We start from the raw sequence: 8,010 nt of genomic DNA on the forward strand, positions 1-8,010 counted from the left end.
CCACCCCGACCCCTGGGCCACCTCGCTCCTCCCGAAGGCACAAAAGCAGGGACTGGGCTGGGCCTGAGGAAGGTGGCATTGAGCTGAGGTAATGCGCTCTTTCCTCCTCTTTGCTTCATCTTAAAAGATGGCTTAGTCATTGAATGATACGACATGTGAATGCATTATCATAATGGATTCAAATACATATATAATTAGCACTGGAAGCTTCTAAGAAGAAACTATTAATAGCATGGTGTGTATCATATATCCCATGTATTTTTAACATAAATGTGATAATGTTATATGACATAAAATATTATTGTCCCACAACTTTAAAAAATTTTAACATATTAAATTTGCCTTGGAAAAATTCCATGTAGGAATGAATATGCAGTTCTATTTCATTGGTTCAAATGGGGACGGGATATTTTATGGCAGGAGTGACCATCATTTACAGAATCTTGATCAGCGCCTCTCAAATTGTGGTCCTTGAGTCCCTAGGCAACCCCAAAACGCTTCCGGGGGTCCTTGAAATCAAAATTATCGTCGTACTAGTCCTGAGCTGTTCTGCCTTCCTCGCTGTGCTGACGTTTGTCCTGACGCACAGAAGTGAGGGCGGGCCAATGGCCGTCACCCAGCGACCGTGCCCTTGGCTGCCCTGCACACGCAGGGAAAGAGCAAACAGCCAGCTCCCCGCGGGTCGTCCGTGATGAAGCCGCAGGAATCACCGAGGTTGGCGCCTCTCAATCTTTAACTGCGACGGCCGTGGGAAGACAAGCCTGTGTGGGACAGGTGCAAGCTGAACGAGCTGCAGTTTTTAAGGAACATCATTTTCACGTGAGAAGAGCAACCGACAGGCGAGGGATGCTTATTCTGATTCAGGTGCTCAGCAAACATTTCCGCAAAAATGAACGAAGCGAGCTTGTCATTCCAAGGAAAACAGCTCACAGTACCTGTTGCCAAGGAGAACATTCGAGTTTTCAAGGGAAAATTCAAATTTGGAAAATTTGTATCTGCCACCTTAAGCTTGACCCCCTCCCAGTACTTCAAGACTAATGAGATGTGGTTAAAGAGGAGAGTGTGGGTTTTTTAAAAATATTGTATAATGAAATGTGTCAACATTTGGAAGCTCTGTATAACTCAGTGAACCAATATTTTCTAAACAACAAACGCGTTATGCTACAGAATGGGGCATGGATAAAAGATCCATTCAGAGCACAAGACACAACAATGCATTTAATGTAACAGAGTATAAAAAGTTTATTGATATGAATTCTGATTCCACATTGCAACTATTTTTTTAAAACTATCCCTTATCAAGGATTTAATTAATGTCGAAGAAGAAAATGCACAATTATCTGAAAGAAGGCTAATAAAATATGCCTCTCTTTTTAAACTATGCGGTTGTGAGGTCAGCTGTTTTTTAAATACTTACACCAAAAAAATATATATCACAGATGATGGCATGCAGGACGGTACGAGGAGCCTGCTGTCATGTAAAACAGTGGCACTCTGCTCATTACATTTTGTGAGTCTAAAATATACATGTCGTCGTCGGCAGCCGTCCGTCTCGAGAGACGATGGTGTAGCTTCTTAAGAGTCTATCTGCACCGCCGAGAATGGCTGTGCAGTCCGACTCGGGAGTGACGCGGTATCTGTCTCCTCCCGTGTTGAATCGACATCTTGAGATGAAGCTACAGAGCCTGGACAGGGTGATATGGAGGGTCTGCTGTTGCCCATGCAGCAGACACCCCCTCTCTTCGCAGCTGAAGGGTCCAAGGGAAAGATGGAGTCAATACAGCTTGGCTTCAGGTGCGCCGCAGGAGTTGCCGGTGTTGACTACAACGTCAAACCGCCTTAGGGACTCCGGCTCCGGATTTTCTGTCGGGGTTTACTCCCTTAGCCTTTCCCCTGAAGAGGTATGCCGCAAGGCAGCGGAGGTTTTTTGGAGTCAGAGTTTTCCTTCTCTGATGTGCCCTGACTGGAAGATCGAACCAGCGACACTTAGCTCGCAGGCCGACGCTCAATCCACTGAGCCAAACCAGCCAGGGTACAAAATATACACGTAGTTTCCATAAAAACATATTACTTCTGTTAACATGTAATCGGTAATTATTATTTTAAACTCATTAATAGATATTTTAAAACCTTATCGGTGTTCATCTCCAATATAGTCCATATCGATAGATATAACCCACATATTGAAAGCTCTGGTTCTTTGATAATTTTGGAGGATGTCAAGATTCCCTGAGACCACAATGTTTGAAGGCTGCTGCTGTAGATAGTGAGTTCTTAGGCCTGGAGGCTAGCTCTTACACTGGAGCCTGCTCCGGCCAGAACAGGCAGCTCCAGGGTCATTCAAGGACCAGAGACCACGTTATCTACGTCCCTGTGTGTGGAAGACGCCACCCCCACCAACTCGCTACCCAGAGTCCATACCCTTCTCATTGTTTGCCTCTGTCCCAGGGAACCACGTTCCCGGGGTTGTTAAAATTAAGTATAAATTTGAGTCAATAGGCTCTGAATGAGGAGGAAAGAGAGGAAAGGGCCTCGATTTTACCACCCCTGTTTAAGTGACTCAGAAGTCCTGTTTTACAAACGTAGAGATTCCCCGTGCTTTCTGGGAAAAAGGTTTCTGTCGCCTGGCTACTCAGAGAAGTGGTCCACGGACCAGGAGCAGGGGCGTCCTCTGTGGCTTGTCAAGGAGGCGAAGTCATGCTCCCCACCCCAACCTGCTAAGTCAAAACACACGTTTTTAAGAAGATCCCCCAGCAATTGGTATAAAATCTGTGGAGCACATTTTAGAATCTCGAGTCTAAAATTCAGAAGGACTTCTGATTTCCAGACTGGTGGGCAGGTTATTTGGATCAATTTTCCTACTGACAGGAACTCTGATATAAATGAGCTGTATCTTCCTAAAAGCAGTAAAGAGATCTCAAGACAGCAAGAAACCCCCACAAGTAAAAAGGAGGGAACACTTATTCGCAGATGCTTTTGCCCCAAGGTTATTTGCTGAGCCCAGAAAACTAGACCCCAGGTTTTGAGTGAGTCTTGGAGTGAGAGGGACAGAATGAAAATCTGGGCATTGAAAAGCCCTTGTGGCAGAAACTCTGAAGCTTTGAGCTCAGTCACGGTCCCAGTGCCTCAGGAAGGAGTCTTTCCCGCAGATGGCCAATGAGTCCCCCAAGGGATTTTGTAAACAGGATGAGCAGAACAGCCGCAGGTAAGCAAGCTATTACAGAAATGACCAGGAGCAAGAAACAGGCTAGGAGGCAACTCTGCTGACAATGTTTATCAAAATAAAGGCAGACCTGAAAGTGTCCTCGGGGAACAGGAACCTCTCAGAAGTCATGCAGCCAGTTTGAAAAAGAACATAATAGAACTTGTAGGAATTTAAAAACAAACAAACAATAATTGAACAAAAAAACAACAGGACAGGTTCCACAGCAGCTTGTAGGTAGCTGAGGAGAACATCTGTGAATTGTAAGAGAGGGAAGAAGAAACTTTCTGGAATACAATATGGAAAAACAAAAAGATGGAAAATTCAGGTTGAAAAACACAAGGGACAGGAAGTGAAAAAGTCACGTGTATATTTGGAATCCTAGAGAGAGAAGCGTGAGATAATGTGGCAGAGGCGATATCTGAAGCGTTAATGATTGAGCATTTTGGAGAACTAATAAAAGACACCAATCCACACCGTGAAGAATCACAACGGCTCCCATGCTGGGTAAATGAAATGAAATCGACACTTCGGTATAGTGTTGTGACCCTTGACCACAAGGGATCATCTTTTGCAGCTGGGCGGACAAGTCACAGGAGCAAATTAGGGCTGAGAGCTCACTCTCAAAGCAACAATAAAAGCCAGAAGATGATAAAATTCGACCTGCTGAAAATAACCACCGACTTTGAATCCTACACTCAACAAAAATATCTTTCAAGAATAAAGACAAAATGAAGACATTTCGTACAAGGAGGGGTGACAGCGCCTGCCACACCAAGCCCTGCGCCACAGGAAATTCCAAAGGGCCCACGTCAGGTAGAAGAAAGGTAGTCCCAGCCGGGAAGACGGAAGTCCAGGAAGAAATGAGAAACAAAGAAACCAGAAAGCACATGAATAAAGTTAAATGAACACAGACTCCCTTAGGCAGTGACGCTAACGTCCTGCAGTATTTAAAAAATAGAATTAAAATACCTGGCCACAACTGCGTGCAAGTTGAGAGAGAGAGTAAATGGAGTTTTTAAAGGGAGGGAGGAGGGCCCCGCACTGATTAATGCCGATTAACGTTAGACTTGGTTAAGCTAAGAACACCTGTTGTAACTTCAAAAGTAAACTCCAAACACATTCAAACAGCATCTGTCCCTTCGGAATGAAGAGAGGAGAAAAGCAGATGGCTAGGGAATCACCCATCTCAAGGAAGGCACGATCTGAGGGAAGAGAAGCAGAGTGGGCAGGACAATGGGCCCTGAGAGCGGAGTGAGCCTCCTCTGCTAAGGGAGCAGGTCGATGCGGAAGGGGGCTCTCAGGGAGCCACTGGACGGCCCAGGGAGCCCCAGCTGGGGAGGGGTGAAGACGGGACTCAAGGTGAAGGTCTCAACACCAAGAGGCGTAACCCTCCCGCACCCCAGGACGCCTTCCTAGGCCTGAGAAGAAGGCATGGGGCTTCAGGGGAGGAGAGGAGAGCTCGAAACCTACCAAGAAGGGGGACCCTGGGCCTCAGGCACAGGTCCAGTTTGGGGGTCTTTAAATGAGAGGGCAAGAGCCGGGGAGGCACCAGCTCGAGTCCTCCAGCAAGTGACAGCTGGGAGACTGGAAGACAGAGTGGTCGTGTGGGCCCTCTTGGGTCCCTGCCCTCAGAGCGCTAGTTTGGTGGGGTCTCTCCGGGCCGGGAGCCACAGGAGGACGGCGGATGAGGAGGGGGCCTCTGACGCTGAGCACCTGCATCAGGAAGAAGGTGGCTGAGTTCTGGTGGCCCTGATGCCCCAGGAATGCAGCGCGGTGGCCTGGGGACATGCAGACTCAATCTGATTTGTTCTGTTCATTCCTGTCCCCAGAGAGGAACTTTACGAAAGCCTTGCAGCCCACAGGGGGTTGAGAGTGTGTGACTCACCCAGGCCTGCCCAGGCCCATCTGGGAGGAAAGCGCAGCGCCTGACCCGGCAGGTTCCGGCCAGGGGACTGGTGGTGCCGCCGACCTCCCCACGTGGCCTGCGAGCAGTGGGGCTCCGGCGACAGCGGCCTCAGTCCCACACAGACAAGCAGACGGACAGAAACATGGACACAAACAGACTTAGGCCTCACACACAGACACGCTGACACACAGACACACAGATTTATGCGGGACTGAGCCACGTAAGTACACACCTGTTCACGTTTTATTTTAGTTTTACACGCCACCAGTCAGGTTTTAGCTACACTCAGACAGACAGACAGACACACACACACATACCCAGAGTTACATGCACAAACTCAAGCTGTGCCCACCATCTGCTGTCCCGGAACGATGGCGGGAACCAGCCCGGAATGACAGGCTCTCCTGGCTCCCACGGAAGCGGGAGCCCCAGGGGGCACGGCAGCCTCGCTGCTCCCACAGGGCAGGCGTGCAGAATAGACCATGTTTGTTTCTTCTAAACAGCCAAGTGCAGCAAGATCTCCCTTAAACAGGAGCCGTGACGAGTTCAGGTCAAGCCCTGTGTGAGGGCAGCCGGCGCTGGGCCAAGCTCAGGCCTTGGAAGTAAAAGGACCAGACTGCTGCGTGGAGCGGATGCTTTCCACGCTCGGAGCCTCAGTCCCCCGAGCTGTGAAATGGGGATATCACCCTCACACCGTCGCGGTGAGGGTCCGATGAGGCAGTGCTCCTGAAGGCCAGGGCCGAGTGCACAGTGACCGCTGGCTTTCCCCCCTTCCGGGTACCCCGCCTTCAGACCGCACCTGCTCACCTGGGCCTTTGGGCAAAGCGAGGAGCCACGGACAGCAGAGGCCCCACCTTTGCTGACGCGGGAATCAGCGGTCTCGTCACCCCCGTCAGCCATGTCTCCACGGGCTCCTTCTCCAGGCCTGCTTAGCCTGGGTCCAGCTGGGAAAGGTGGAGGGGCAGAGAGGCAGAGACCAGGGTGGGGCTGGGTGTCCGGGGGGGCACCCTGCAGGGCTCTGTAGGGGCCACACCTGAACCGTGAGGGACCCTGGCATGTCCCCCCGAGGCCCTGGCGTGGTGTTGAGGGCCTGCCCATGAGGCTCGGAGCCCGGCCTCAGGAGACGCTGAACCGTCACTCCCAGTGATTCATCCGTTCCCTCGACCTGGCCCACCTCATGCCAAAGCTGTGATAGACCCAGCTGTCATATTTTCACGGCACTGGCCTAAGACTGTGGCTTTCCCTGTGACTTTTTTCCCTTTTAACCAGGGAAGAACCTCCCTGGAAGCCCCTGGAAGACCTTCCTTCATATTTTATTGGCCAGAACCACGTCACCAGCCCATGCTGAATGGCTCCGGGCCAGGAGGCGGAGGTCACTGCAGGTGTCCTGGGGCCCCGGTGCTGGGTGCTGGCACCTCGCCGCAGCCACGGGGCCTGCTTCTGCTCGGAGCGAGGGAGGCAGGGCTGGCTGCGGGGAGCAGGGCCTCCTAACCACCCCGGACACCTCGTTCCTTCAGAAATCCCCCCAAGATGGTGGCAGCCACGTTCATGTGTTGTCTCCTGGGAGCGTCACAAAACGCTGTAACATCCTGATTTGAGAAATGAGCATCACAGAAAATGTAAAGCTGCGGGTTTACAGTCATTTTATAAGTGGCGAGCCCGAACCCAAGCCCAGGGCCGTCTAACCCCTGTGGTAGGGACCGTCTCCACAGCCCGCGGCCACCACACCGCGCAGCCACCACGCCCCGGAGACTGGCATGGCAGTGGGACAGGAGGCGGGTGGGCCAGCCAGGCTGGGCGTGGGGGAAAGGACACGGCCAAGTGGCCGAGGGGCCTAGGTTGGGACCCGGCTCTGCCTCTCACCTGAAACCTCCCTCCTCAGCCTCAGTCTCCCCATCAGGAGAAGTGAGGGATTAGACTAAAACCATTAAGGTTCTTTCTAGCTCAAACGCCCTTTCATTCAGTGTCTTCCACAAGTCTGGGCCCCAGCGGAGGGGCCAGCCCTCTGCGGCCTGTTCGCTCAGAGGCCCCGCGAGGACAGCTGAGCGCCCCAGCTCCACTATTCCAGGCTCATGAGTTCATCCCGAGGCCCGTGCCAGCCCCTGTGGTTTCTCGTCTTTCCATCCGGGTCCCTGTGACAGAATAACTAAAAATACCGCGCACCCGCAGGCCCACCACACGGCTGCCGCCCTCCCTGGAATCTGTCCGTTGGCCAGTTCTAAGTGTGCCACAGACGAGAGCCGGGGACCAGCCACACTTGGCAGCTTGGACTCCCCGCAGACCCGCTCCGGTTCCTGGGTGCGGTCTGGTGGGAAGAGCCCCTTCCGGCTCTGCCACACTCACTGGCCAGCACATTCCAGCTCTGTCACTTTCCCTCTGGGTGAACTCGGCATGCCAGGCGCCTCTGAGCCTCAGTTTCCTCATCTGGAAAATGGAGGTGCTTCTCCCCAATTTATCATATCGTGAGAATTAAAGCAGATAGCCTGGCTGAACAGCCTGACCCAGACTGGGCTTGATCTGCGTCTGTCCCTGCTTCCCAGGGACCCATCCTCTCTGCGGGGTGCCTCCTGCTGACTCAGACCCCATGATCCTGCTGCCCCGCTCCTAGCCTGACCTAGTTTCACACGGGCTGTGGAGAGAAAGCAACCCCCGACTGGCTTCGTGACGCAGCCACAGATGAGTCGTGTGTGGTCACTGAGGGGAGGGGGGCCCTCCTGGCAGGACCGCAAGTCACGCCTCGGTGCCCAGTGAACGGCACGGGCTCTCCCCCTTCTGATTTACTGCCGGGGCAGGAGCAAACTCTTCTTGAGATTGGGCGTCCTAGAGCCTCCCGCGCCCTGTCAGGCCCGTAGGAGGACAGTGAGCCTCACAGGGGCTGGGACGCAGAGGAGGAAGCTGC

General features: G+C 52.3%; 1 long non-coding RNA gene across 1 annotated transcript; it reads right to left on the reverse strand.

The window, feature by feature from the left end:
- Positions 1-613: 613 nt before the first annotated feature.
- Positions 614-7,181, reverse strand: LOC150005601 (uncharacterized). Its single transcript, XR_016511679.1, has 3 exons — positions 6,975-7,181; positions 5,919-6,055; positions 614-935 (listed from the first exon to the last, which is right to left on the reverse strand). It is a non-coding gene; the product is annotated as an uncharacterized LOC150005601 (long non-coding RNA).
- Positions 7,182-8,010: the final 829 nt, after the last annotated feature.

This window comes from Furipterus horrens, unplaced genomic scaffold, assembly GCF_987537825.1.
Source record: "Furipterus horrens unplaced genomic scaffold, mFurHor1.1.pri manual_scaffold_6, whole genome shotgun sequence".
NCBI lineage: Eukaryota > Metazoa > Chordata > Mammalia > Chiroptera > Furipteridae > Furipterus > Furipterus horrens.